Raw genomic sequence first — 14,397 nt, forward strand, 5'->3', positions numbered from 1 at the left:
AATGTTGCAAGAAGACAGAAAAAAGCGATACAATCTATTCCAGATGACCGCTATTACTCTCCTGCTGCCAGCTTCTTCTCTCAAGTGTTCATATTTGATCTGCTCCATTTCCCGCTTCCCTGAGAATCTAGAGGCCACATAGTCATTGTTGGCTACACAGGCAGTAAGAGCATTGAACTTTGGATTTAGTAAGACCTGGATGTGAAACCCAGTTACTGTCCAACTGCGTGACCCTAGACTGATAATTTATCCTCTCAGTGTCTGTTTCCTTATCCTGAAAAATGAGTTTAATGGTCCACATATTATAGGTCTGTTGTGAGAACTTGGTGATTGTCTAAAGTCCAAGAGTGCTATTATACAGTAAATGCTTAATACTTACTGATTCCCCCTGCTACCAGGGCTTTCTTGGAATGCATTTTTTAAACTATAGAATTTCTTGAGTCATAAGCAAAACAATGTATAATTTTTTCACAAAGGAATAAGCTTACAATTTTTGTATGGAAATACTTGGGTTGCAGATTAAAAGAGTAAACTCAAAACAATATAATATCCTAAGGTTTATAGTTTTCTTGAGGATATTTTCATGAGTCCTTTCCAGTCATATATATGCCAAAGGTGCATATTTCCAAGGTGAATAATAAAACTAAAGAGGTATTATTTAGGTGGTATTTATTCTTTGAAAATACAGAGAATATCAAGGACTCAGTCATAATCAATGTACACTTCATTGGCATTATTAATCTTTGATATGTTTAGGGTTACCTTTAGTAAAAGGATATTGAAGTCATTAATACAAACGAAAAGACAAGACATAAAAAGTGGCATTGATTCGTAGGACATCAGAATATATTACTTGGTGCAACATAATTATTTAAATGGTCTCCACTTAAACTGATGAGGTTAGAACCTCCTCATTTCCACAGGTATGTCTCCTTAGCCAGACTTTTCAAAAGCCAGAAATGGTGTAGAGAATTTATATTCCCTTCCACACAAATAACCCAGGAAAGCGTTCAATCTCAGTAATGAGATATAAAGTCTAATTTCATTTCATGTGGGGGTGAGAAGAAGCAGATTGTTGCAAAGTCATAGAGAAATGCTTATGAAATTCTTTTCAAATATATCTTTGTTCATTCAGATAAACAACCTCACATCATGACACCTCTGAAGAGTCTTCAAATCGAATGTGACTAGTAAACATCAAATTTAGACAAGCTATATGGCTGGCTATATACATTATGGCTGCAACTCGACTCTCTACTGCCCCATGTAATGGTCCATAAATTTGTGCCTGTGCATTTCCTGTCAAAAACTACTCTCTACAACAGGTTCCCCAGTCCAACCAGGTTGTTATACTCCTACAGTAATGCATTGCCTTTGTATTCAAGACCAATAGGGAGTACAAAAAGATTGGGGAATCTTTTTGACACCAGAAACCAGTTTCACAAAAGATTATTTTTCCGTGGAGTGAGAGCGGAGGATGGTTTCAGGATAACTCTTGCACTTTATATTTATTGTGTACTTTATTTCTATTATTATTACATTGTGATATACAATGAAATTATTATACCATTTACCATAATGTAGAATCAGTGGGAGCCTTGAGCTTGTGTTCCTAGAACTAGATGGTCCCATCTGGGGGTGATGGGAGACAGTGACAGATCATCAGGCATTAGATTCTCACAAGGAACGTGCAGCCTACATCCTTCACATGCATAGTTCACACAGGGTTTGAGCTCCTATGAGAATCCAGTGCCGCTGCTGATCTGACAGGAGGTGGAGCTCAGGCAGTGATGTGAGCGATGGGGAGCACTGTAAATACAAATGAAGGTTTGCTAGCTTGCCCTCAGCTCACTTCCTGCTGTGTGGCTTAGTTCCTAAAAGGCCACCGACTGATACTGGTCCACGGCCCAGGAGTTGGGGACCCCTGCCCAAGACCACCGCCAGGTCATTTCCTAGGACTGGCTTTTGTTAACACAGGAAGTCTTCGCAAGTTTCCTGTCTGAGGTAAGCATCACTGCTTTTTCAACATTTCAGTGTCATTGCTGACCGCTTTCTGCTTTCCTAATGCTTGTCTTGTTTCTAATACTCATCTTATGTGACTCTCCAGTATTATGTATGGCCTGGTTCCATAAATTCTTGTAGAGCTTGTTTTCCATGTCTTTCTCATGTGTTTTGACATTCATATGAGCACTACATAGTAACTTCTTATCTAACTTAGCCTTGACATGAGATCATAGCTGCCTCTTGATCTTTCATTGCCCACTTGACCTGTACTCTTTTGATCTCTCAAGCTACTATCTTCCCCGGAACAACACTCTCTCCTACATCTCTCTGAGAAATTATATTCAATACCCTGTAGATCAAAAGTGAATTGTTGTCTTAATCACATGATGTACATGCACTATTGTTAGAGTTCTCAAATGTAAAAGTTAGTCTGGTTTGTATATCCAAAAGTAGAGGAAGCCTTTATTTTATAAAAATTAACAAGGTTTTTAAATTTCATAACTTTATTTATATAATGATATCCAATATATAAGCCATTTAGTTTTTTCTCCTCCCTCCATCCCAGTTATTTCCATAATTATATTTTGAAAATCAATTTATGTTTAGAATATATTTTTATTATAAACACTACATACAACAAATTTAAAGATGTACATTGAAATCATTGAACAGGAAATTTCCTAAGCGAAATCCTATTTTGTATACTGAAAATAGCATTGGTAACATTTTTCTCTTTGCAAAGTCTGAATAAAGTAATGAAGTTGTTTCTGTCTCTTATGCTAGCATTAAACAAGTCAACTTTGAAGAAGTGAAAATAATTCAGGATCATAAAAAAAGACTGCCGGAATTCCAGTCTCTCACTTTAAAGGCAAAGCAGTTCAAAGACCTAAAAACATTTTTTGGAGATTTAACAGTGTTATGTTATCTACAGGAGCCTGGCAGTGACCATTTCATTTTTCTAAAGAAATCAAAATGCCACACAGGTCTCCAGCTGTTTCTCACATCTGCTTCTTTCTCGATCGCTCTTTATTTGCTTTTCCCTACACACTTGCATACTATTGTCCAAAATAGTCACATACTTCATTGTTTCACTTCATTCATTGAGGTTTTTGCTTAAAAAATGTCAACTTCTCAGAGAAGTTTTTGTTGATTACCTTATTCATGATAGCAACCCCAATTCACTCTTTCCTTCCTCAATCCAGTAATTTTTCTTCAAGGACTTGCTATTACTACACATTTTTATACACATGCACAGACATGCATATGCCTGTGTGTATAAAGTTATTGCCTGTAATTCACACTAGAATGTATGCTCCAGAGTGCCAGAAAGTCTCAGATGAAAGAGAAGAAATTGAACAGGTATATTAGTAAATAAACACACACACACACAAGCAAGCACGCGTGTGCACATGCAATAGCATAGTGAAATCATTTTCCAGTGTAGAGTCATTGATACATTCTAACAACAGCAGCCATCTTAGCCAAAAAGGTAATTAGGATTACTAGCCAAAACGTAGCTGTATCAGCAGCTAGGGAAAGATATCAGCTACACTATAGGTCACAGCTATGCTAATTCCATAAATAACTTGGCAGGCCAGTCAGAATTGTTTTCTATCATAGAAAGAGGTTCTCAATAAGTAGAAAGTTGTTAATATTTTTTAGTTAAAGAACTGTGCAAAATTGTCATTGATTCTTAAACTTTTATGGGAAAAAGTCACGAAGAGATGGTTAAATACTGAAGAAAGTCTTTTTAATTTTTTTAAAATGACATAATTTTACATATTTAGGAGGTTCATAGTGATGGTGTGATACATATAGTGCATGGTGATCAGATCAGGGTAATTAATATATCATCCTTTCAATTATTTATCCTGACTTTGTGATGGGAACATTTGATATCCACCTTCTAGATATTTGAAACTAACATGGTTTGGCTCTGTGTCCCCATCCAAATCTCATCCTGTAGCTTTCATAATTTCCATGTGTTGTGTGAGGGGCCTGGTAGGAGATGATTGCATCATGGAGTTGGGTCTTTCCCATGTTGTTCTCATGATAGTGAGTGGATCTCACAGAGATCTGATGGATTTTAGGAGATTTTAGGGGAATTGGCTTATGCCATTATAGAGGCTGAGAAGTTTTAGGATAAACTATATGCCAGCTGGAGAATCAGGAAGGCCTGTAGTGTGGCTCATTCTAATCTGAGTGCTCAGAACCAGAAAAGCCAGTGGTGTAACTCTTAGTCTGAGGCTGATGGCCTGAGAACCCTGGGGCTGGGGGAGAGGTGGGAGCATGTTGGGGGACACTAGTGTGATTCCCTGATTTCAAAGACCAAAGAACCTGAGGTTCTAATATCTGAGGGCAGAAGAAGAAGGATGCCCCATATCCAGAAGGGAGAGCTAAATCAACTTTCTTCAGCCTGTTTGGTCTGTTTTGAGCCTTCAGCCAATTGGATGAGGCCTACCAACTCTGAGACCGGATCTTCTTTACTCATTAAACAATTCAGATGCCAATCTCTACTGAAAAAAACTCTCACAGATATACCCAGAAACAATGCTTTCCCAGCTATTTGTATATCCCTTAATCAGGTCACATTGACAATTAAAATTAACCTTCTCAGTGTAAGAAACGCTAACAATGAGGCATGCTATAATAAATAACACTCTTATAAGGCACTTTCAGATTTTTAAATTGCTTTAAGTAATTCAGTCTAATAGTAGTGATTCGAAAGTAATAATTCTATTTAAATTTTATCTATTCTAAAATCTATTTAAATTTTATACCACAGCTTATAGCACAAAGTATGTAATGTTAATATATATTATTCTACTCATATTTGCATGGTACAAATAAATAGAACTCTGACACACAAAAAAATACCATTTAAATCAGTCCTTATATTTTGGAATTCACATCTTATACTCTTCCTCAATCTTCCATAAGCACCATAAAATGTGAATTTGCTTGGGAGCCCTCATTACCTTCAAACAGACCTGAGCAAAGTCTGAACAAATTCTGTCTGATCATAAGTGTATTAAATCATTGTGAGAGAATAGACCTCCTTTGAATCAGGTTGTTTCATTTTTCTTGTTCAGTTCTAGTTTTCTACATATTCTGGATATCAATTCCTTTTGGGATATATGGTTTGGAAATACTTTTTATTATATGGGTTGCCTTTGTACTCTATTGATATTGTCTTATGATGCACAATTTTTAAAATTTTTATGAAGTCCAATTTGTCTATTTTTTCTTTTGTTGCCTGTGCCTTTGATGTCATATCCAAGACTCATTGCCAAATCCAATGTCATGAAGCTTTTGCCATATGTTTTCTTCTAAGTTTTTTATTGTTTTAGGTCCTCCATATAACTCAATGATCTATTGTGAGTTAATTTTTGTATAGGCTGTTAGGTAAGAGTCCGACTTAATTCTTTGCATGCAGATAATCAGTTTTTCTAGCACCGTTTGTTGAAAAGACTGTCCTTTCTCTTTTGAAAGATCTTAGAACCCTTGCCAAAAATAATTTTACCACATATGTGGAGATCTGTTTCTGGGCTTTATATTCTACTTCATCTTCTATATGTCTGTCTTTATGCCACTACCACACTGTTTTGATTACTGTAGCTTTGTAGTAAGTTTTAAAATGCGCAAGTAAGTCCTTCAACTTTGATCTTTTTCAAGATTGTTTTAGCTATTTTAGGTCTATTGAGATTCCATATGAATTTTATAAGATAATTTCAACTTTTATTTTAGCTTTAGGGGGCACATGTGCCAGTTTGTTACCTGGGTACATTGCATCATGCTGAAGTTTTTGAGGTGCAATTGATCCTATCATCCAGGTTGTGAGTATAGTGCTCAATAGTTTTTCATCCCTTGACACCCTCTTTCCCTCTTTCTCCTAGTAGTCTCCAGTGTCTACTGTTGCCATCTTTGTGTTCATGAGTACTCCCAATGTTGAAAACCCACTTATAAGTGAGAAGATGCAGTATTTGGTTTTCTGTTCCTGCATTAATTTGCTTAGGATAATGACTTCAGTCCTACGAGCATTTTGGTGGAGTCTTTAGGGTTTATTAGGTATAGTATTATATCATAAATGAAGATGGTTTGAACTCTTTTCCTGTTTGAATGCTTTTTATTTCTTGTTATCTGATGGTTGTGGCTAGCAGTTCCATCACTACGTTGAATAGGACTGGTGAGAGTGGGCATTCTTTTTTGTTCCAGGTCTCAAGGGGAATGCTTCTAGTTTTTGCCTATACAGTATGATGTTGTCTGTGACTTTGTCATAGCTGGCTCTTATTATTTTGAGCCATATTGCTTCTATGCCTACTTTCTTGAGGGTTTTTATGATAAATACATGTTGGATTTATCAAAACATTTTTTCATCTACTGAGATGTCATATGGTTTTTGTTTTTAATTATGTTTGTGCAGTGAATCACATTTATTGATTTATGTACGCTGAAACAAACTTGCATCCCAGAAATAAAGCCTACTTGATGGTAAATTTAATTTTTGATGTGCTTTTTTATTCAATTTGCTAACCTTTTGTTGAGGATTTTTTGTGTCTATGTTCATTAGGGATGTTGGCCTGCAGTTTTCTTTTTTGTTGAGTCCTTGCCAGGTTTAGTATCAACGCAATGCTGACTTTACAGAATGAGTTATGGAGGATTCCCTTCTCCTCAATTGGAATAGTTTCAGTAGAATTCATACCAGCTCTTCTTTCTATGTTTAGTAGAATTCAACCATGACTTTATCTTATCTGGGGCTTTTTGTGGTTGGTAGGTGTATTTACCCATTCTCACACTGCTAATAAGGACATACTTGAGACTGGGTAATTTATAAAGGAAAGAGGTTTAATTGACTCACAGTTCTGCATGGTTGGGGGGCCTCAGAAAAGTTAGGATCATGGCAGAAGGTGAGAGAGAAGAAAGATACCTTCTTCACAAAGTGGCAGGAAGGAGAAGCACTGAGTGAAGGGGGAAGATCCCCTTATAAAACCATCAGATTTCATTAGAACTCACTCACTATCACAGTAACAGCATGGGAAACCTGCCCACACGATTCAATTACCTCCCCCTGGTCTCTCTCTTGACACGTGGGACTTATGGGGATTGTAACTCAAGATTTGAGTGGGGACAAAAAGCCTGACCATATTAGTAAGCTTTTTATTACTGACTTAATTTTGGAACTCACTGTTGGTCTATTCAGAGTTTGCATGTTTTCCTGATTTAATCTTGGGAGATTGTGTATTTTTAAGAACTTATTCATTTCCTTTAGATTTTCTAGTTTCTGTGTCCTGGGGTGTTCATAATAGTCTGTAAGGATCTTTTATAAATCTGTAGGAATGGTTGTAATACTGCCCTTTTTGTTTCTAATTGTCTTATTTGGATCTTCTCTCTTTTCGTTTCTCTAGCTAGTGGTATATTGTTCCTGTTTATCTTTTCAAAGAACAAACTTTTAATTCATTGATCCTTTGTATGCATTTTTGGATCCCAATTTCAGGCAAATCTGCTCTGATTTTACTGCTTTCTTTTCCTCTGCTAGCTTGGGGTTAGTTTTTAGTTCCTCTAGGTATAATGTTAGATTGTTAATTTGAAATCTTTCTATCTTCTTGATGTAGATGTTTAATGCTATAAACTTTTCTCTTATCACGTCTTTTGCTGCATTTCAGAGATTTTGGTTCATTGTGTCTCTGTTTTCATTTATTTCAAAGATTATTTTTAATTCCAGACTTAATTTGATTGTCTGCCCAAAAGTCATTCATGAGCCAGTTGTTTACTTTACATGTAATTTTGTGGCTTGAGAGATTTTAGTTTTGATTTCTATTTTTATTCCACTGTAGTACAAGAATATGATTGGTATAATTTTAATTTATTGAAACTTACTTTATGGCTGAGCAAGTGGTCCATCTTGAAATATATTCCATGTGCAGATGAGAAGAATGTACATTCTGTGTTTGTTGGGTAGTATTCTGTAGACGCCCATTAGGTCCAATTGGTCAAGCATCAATTATTTTTTTCTTTTTTTTTCTTTTTTTTTGAGACGGAGTCTTGCTCCATCACCCAGGCTGGAGTGCAGTGGCATGATCTCTGCTTTCTGCAACCTCCGCCTCCCAGGTTCAAGCAATTCTCCCTTCTCAGCCTCCTGAATAGCTGGGACTACAGGCGCCTGCCACCACGCCTGGCTACTTTTTGTATTTTTAGTAGAGATGGGCTGGGCGAGGGGGCTCACGCCTGTAATCCGAGCACTTTGGGAGGCCAAGTCAGGTGGGTCGCCTGAGTTCAGGAATTTGAGACCAGCCTAAGCAACAAAGTGTCAAATTTAATCCAGAATTTCTTTATTAGTTTGCTACCTCAATGACCTGTCTAATTGTGTCGTGGAGTGTTGAAGTCTTCCACTATCACTCTGTGGCTATCTAAATCTTTGCATAGGTCTAGAAGTACTTGTTTTATGAATCTGGGTGCTCCAATGTTTTGTGTGTATATATTTAGGCCCATTAAGTCTTTTTGTTGAATTGAAATTTTTATCATTATGTAATGCCCCTCTTTGTATTTTTTTAAACTATTGTTGGTTTAAATTCTGTTTTATCTGTCTTATTCTGACATAAGAATAGCAAATCTTTCTCTTTTTGGTTTTCCATTTGCATGATTAGATATTTCTTCAACTGTTTCCTTTGAGACTATGGGTGACATGATGTGTGAGATGGGTCTCTTGAAGACAGTAGACAGATGGGTCATGCTTTTTATCCAACTTGTCACTCTATAACTTTTAAGAGTGGCATTTTAGCATTGACATTCAAGGTTAATAATTATATATAAAATTTTGAACCTGTAGTGAAATTGTTATCTGTTTGCTTTGCGATTTCTATTGTGTGGTTGCTTTATAGGGTTTCTAGGCTATGTACTTAAGTGTGTTCTTGTGGTAGTAGGTATTGTTCTTTCATTTCCATGTTTAGAACTCCCTTAAGCATGTATTCTAATGCTGGTCTTACAGTAACAAATTCTTTTGGAACTTGCTTTTCTGAAAAATATTTTATTTCTCCTTCACTTATGAAGCTTAGTTTGGCAGGATATAAAATTGTTGGCTGAAATTCCTTTCTTTTTAAGGATTCTGAACAGAGGCTCTCAATCTGTCTTGCATTGTACAGTTTCTGCTGAGAATTTCATTGTTAGACTAATGGGGTTCCCTTTACATATAATCTGACCTTTTTCTCTTGGTACCTTTAAGATATTTTCTTTTAGTGTTGACTTTGGAGAGTCTCATAACTATATGCCTTGGTGATGTTCATTTTGTATAGTGTCTTGCAGGTGTCCTCTGGCTTCTTGTATCTGGATATCTCCCTCTCTAGCAAGATTAGAGAAATATTCTTAAATTATTCCCTCAAATATGTTACCCAGGTTATTTACTTTTTTCCTTTTCTCTTAGAAATGCCAGGAATTTGTAGATTTAGTTGCTTTCCACAATCTCATATTTCTAGAAGATTTTTTTCATTTTTTACAATTATTTTTTACTTATTTTTGTCTGACTGAGTTAGTTCGAAAGACCGGTCTACAAGCTTTGAAAATTTTTATTCTGTTTGGTGGTGTAGTCTGTGGATAAAGCTTTCAGTTGTGTTTTGAAATTTGTTTAAGTGAGTTTTTTAATTCTAGAACCTCTAATGGATTTTTAAAATATGTTTATCTCTTCCTTCATTTTCTGGATTGCTTTAGAAGTTTCTTTGTCTTGATTTTCAACCTTGTCTTGAATCTCATTGAGCTTTCTTGCAAACCATGGTTTGAATTCTTTATCTTTTATATCTGAGTTTCTACTTTTGGTTAAGGACTATTGCTGGAGAGCTAGTGCTATCCTCTGGTGGTGCCACTACTTTAGATATTTTATAGTGCCAGAATTGTTGTACAGATTCCTTCTCATCTGGAAACACTAGCACTTCTAACTTTTGTAACTATTTTTGTGCAGGCAGTGTTTTTTTCTTTTGCTTTGTTTTCCTATAATAGTATTATTATTTTTTATTTCAATTTCCCTTTAACCCCGTACCTAAGTGGTACAACTATATAGAATGCTAGGTAGGGTCTTTTGGTTTTGCTTTATAGCCCTGTGCACTTCTGCTGCTGGGTTAGATTGTGCTGTGTAGTTTGACTTACAAGCCAGTAGATGTCCCTTATAGATAAGAGCTGGCTGCCTAATTTAGCTGGGTATATACTTTAATCGTTATTTACCTGGAGAAGTTGTCTGTTGCCTCACGCAATGAATTGATTTGTGGGGTGCATACTGGTCTTAGCTCCCTGCTCAGAGGAGTAGAGTCCAATATGGGTGGGGCCGGACCAGGTAGGTCTAGCTACAGGTACCCCGATGGCAGGCGCATGCACCAGCACCAAAGGCGAACCCAGTGAATGGTAACCAAGCACACAAAGATGTGCACTGGCATGGAGCTGGGAAATTTCCTTGGCCCCAAATTTTCTGCATGATTATGGGAGGTGACCTAAACTTGTAATCAGGAGGGTGAGTTCTCCAGATGCCTAGAGATCTGCCTGGGAGGGGGGCAAAGAGGGATCCCCTGCCCCAGGATCTCTGCACAGCAAGGATGGGGTGGCTCAGGCTGCTGCTCTAGGCAAGTGGGTGCTCCAGCTGCCTGGAGATTCGCCTGGGTGTGGAGTAAAGAGGGCCCCACTGCACCATGACCTATGCACAGGAAGGGTGGGTTGGCTTAGGCTGCTGATCCAGGCAAGGAAATACTCTGAAAACCTGGATTTCTGCCTTGGGGTATAGGAGAGAGGGCTCTGCTGCGCAACAGTCTCAGGGGTGGAGGCTGGGACACCCAGCAATGGCACACAGAGACTTGTTCTAGGTTCCCAAGCTGGCCTTAGCTACAAGTCTCATCACCCAAGAGAACGGCAACTGTAGCAGCTATTCTGCCCCCGGGCCTGAACCAGGGAAGAGCACAATTCCAGTGCCTATTGCTGAGATACTTTCCACACATCTGGCTGTGGAGGCCCCTACCCCAATCCAGAGAAGGCAATCCAGTCTCCATCCTGACTAAAATGCCTGTGTGGCCATGCTGCCAGGCCGCCAAAGAATGGCTGATTTTGTGTGCACCTGGATTAAAGGTGGCATCCTGCTCTCAGTCTCATGTCTGGGAAAATGGGGCTTTTCCTGGTGTCTTTTTATCACAGTGTCTTCAAGCCTCTCCCCAAGTAAGCTCAAGGGCTTGGGAGAAACAAAGCTTCTCCCTCAGCCTGGCTTGCTTAGATCCCCAGAGGAAAGGAGAGTCACAGAGGGAAGCTTTTTGCCTTTCTTTTGTACTAGGGCTTCAGTCACTGTTATAAGCCACACCACATCAAGGGCTGTTTGTCACTCTTTTCCTTCCCAGAATCTGGGGTTTCCTCCATGATTCTGTGATTCTGGTGGATTTCTATTTCCCTTATTGAATTAAAGTTCACAGAGTTATTCTTTATGCATTATCTTGCTATATCCAAGTGGCTGAGGCATGCAAAAAGCCTCTAATCTGACATCTTGGAAAAAAACATACATTTTTAGATGAGTTCTTCCATTTTCATAAAAATAAACATTGAAATGTTGACAGATTGCATTGAATCTGTAGAACATTTTAAAATTTTTATTTGTCTTATTTTATCAAATGTTAATTTTATTTATTATTTATTTTTACTGTTGACAATAGTTTATTAGCAAGCTGTGCTTATATGAATCTGAGGTCTGTCTGTGAGGGTGTCCAGGTATCCATGATATTGAGAACCTGTGAAAGTAGCTACAGTTGGTGACCAAATATAGGTGGTATTCATAATTTGTTAGAATCAGAGTGTGGTCTTTTTTTTTGTTCCACAAATGAACTCAGAATTAGAGGTCTTCACAATGTTGGGATGAGTTAAAAATGGAGACAATTTTGACATAACTATTTGTTTTGAGTAGAGTCCTCCATCAAAGTATGTGTGGTACATGACTCTTTGTGAAATCATATTCCTCATATTACTCGAAGACAGGATATAAAAATAAGTATCCTGTGATGCAGTAGTTTCATTAAGATGAAATGTTTGGGTTTGGAAAGAAATTTTGTTGGTCAAATAAAGATAAGGAATCAAGTTAAACGTAATTAAATTGGCTATTTGATTTCAGGAATTTTCAGAAACAAAATTATGCTAGTATTGATCATAATTCGGCCACAAAACCCTTTTTCTGAAAGCATCATTTACAATTAAATTCTATAAAACACATTTTGCAGAGCTCATGTTTCAAACAAATGGAGAAGAAATAATGCTTTACTTCAAAGTACAAGTAGACTTTAAAATAACAGTCAAAGTCATTCAGGAAAGCAAAATAATACAATGATAAATGGATAAATGATAAAGTTACAGAGATTTGCTTTCAGCATGGGCCTCGTGTGTATGTGTGTGTGTGTGTTTGTGTGTGTGTGTGTGTGTGTGCATGCTTAGCTATGGTTCAGTATGCTGATTCTCAAAGGAGAATAAATCTAGATGTTTAGAAAGGAAGCAAGTCACAGTATTATGAAAAGATAAGTCATTCATAAGGGCCTTCATTTAGCTACAAAACAAATATTTATCGGGCATCTGATATATGTCAGATGCTGCTTTAGGTGCTTGAAATAAAGAGGAAGGCGTGACAGGCAGGGCCTATAGTATTTAAATTCACCTCTGACAAATCTAAATAAAAGTTGGGAAAGACCAAGTAGCTATTTCTTCCTGTTTCTGGGACTAAATAATTCTACAAGTGAGTCTTGCCTTTTGTGCTACATTTTATGTTCTTGTAGTTACCGGCAACAAACTCACTTAAAAATACAAAAGAGCGTGTTTCTGTTTTTCAGAGATAGCCATTAGGAAAGAAGTAGATATCCTGCTTCCTATTCTTGAACAGTTTGTCAGCCTATAGGCAGACACTCAAGAACAGAAGACGAAAGTGGTAACTTGGAAAGAAGGCAAATTGAGATTTTTAGCTAATATATATATATACACATATATATATATATGCATTTAGACTCAGTGGTTACATACATACATGTATATAATATATATACATTTTTTTTCTTTTAAAGAAAAGGGAGCTGCAACATGAAGTTGACCAAGAATTGTTCCTGGAGCAGATAATCAAGAGCAAGAACCTCATCGTCTTCCACAGGCACACTCGCCATCTGTAACAATTTCTAGGATGTGTCCTCAATTAAATCTGTTATTTTCTCAGGTTGTAAATAAATTCTTTGGTTAGTATTAGATTAACTGTATAGAATACTGGAAAGTTATCTCAAATGTAAACCTAGAGCTTCTGAGTCAAACTGACAATTATATCACCACTAACTCTTTGATGAATTTTAGATGATTTTCAATCCCTTGGTGGTTTGTAAATTAGATATTACAGTGTCTAGCCCTCAAAATATAAGCTGTCAATACAAGAAAGGACCCTTGAAAAAGTATGTCTTTTCTGTTTAATGTACTAAATATCACCTGTGGGCAAATTATATATCTATAATCAGTTCAACAAGAAATTAGTAAAGGATTTTTTGGGTAGGTCAAACTGTACAGTTTCTCGCTTTCTCAAAATACAGTTGGAAGCTGTACCTAAATTTCTGGAATAACAGAATCCCAAACTTCCATTTAAACCCACTTGCTCAAGACATAAATGTACTTACTAACGAAACATGAGCAGAGATCAGAACTCTAGAACTTTATTAGTATGTGGTCATGCAGACTTTAAAGTATGGAAAACATAATTATTTGAAAACATAATAATTTGACCGGATCTTCCAGTGGGCCTGTAACAACACTTAAGGATGTTTAAATTTTTTTGCAAAGGCCGTGGCCTATATGATACCAAGAATTCAAAAATATGAAGGTCCACATGTCAATAAATATGTACTGTTTAATACTGTGAAGCTCTACTCATAATGAGAGAAAAGAGTGCGTACTATACTTCCTGTTTTTCTATTATTTATAATTTGATCCTCTCATTTTTCTTTGGTTATCAAGCGTGTATACCTGCATCTAGATTCAGACTTCCACAAACTGGAAATCAATGCATGTAGATAGCTCACTTATAGGCTGACACTGACATTTCTTTTGGCTACCAATATTTGCTACTGATTGGTGATGATAAAAATCAATCAGTAAATGAAATCACATTATTTTGTGTATCACCCATAGACAGCTTATCTTTAATGCAGTGGATTCTCATTACTGCAGTGGCTCATGTGTCCTACCATAGATAATACAAGGCAATTATAATTTTATTAAAATAATATTTTCATTTTCTAAAAATATAAGTTTCTGAAGTTGCAAAGAAAGCCAAATAAGACTTAATTTTTTCCTTCAATTTGTTTTTCATTTTTTAACCTAAAAATGTGTTGCAGTAGAAAAATATAGTAAAGGAAAAAAGATAAC

Source organism: Hylobates moloch, unplaced genomic scaffold, assembly GCF_009828535.3.
Source record: "Hylobates moloch isolate HMO894 unplaced genomic scaffold, HMol_V3 SCAFFOLD_2, whole genome shotgun sequence".
NCBI lineage: Eukaryota > Metazoa > Chordata > Mammalia > Primates > Hylobatidae > Hylobates > Hylobates moloch.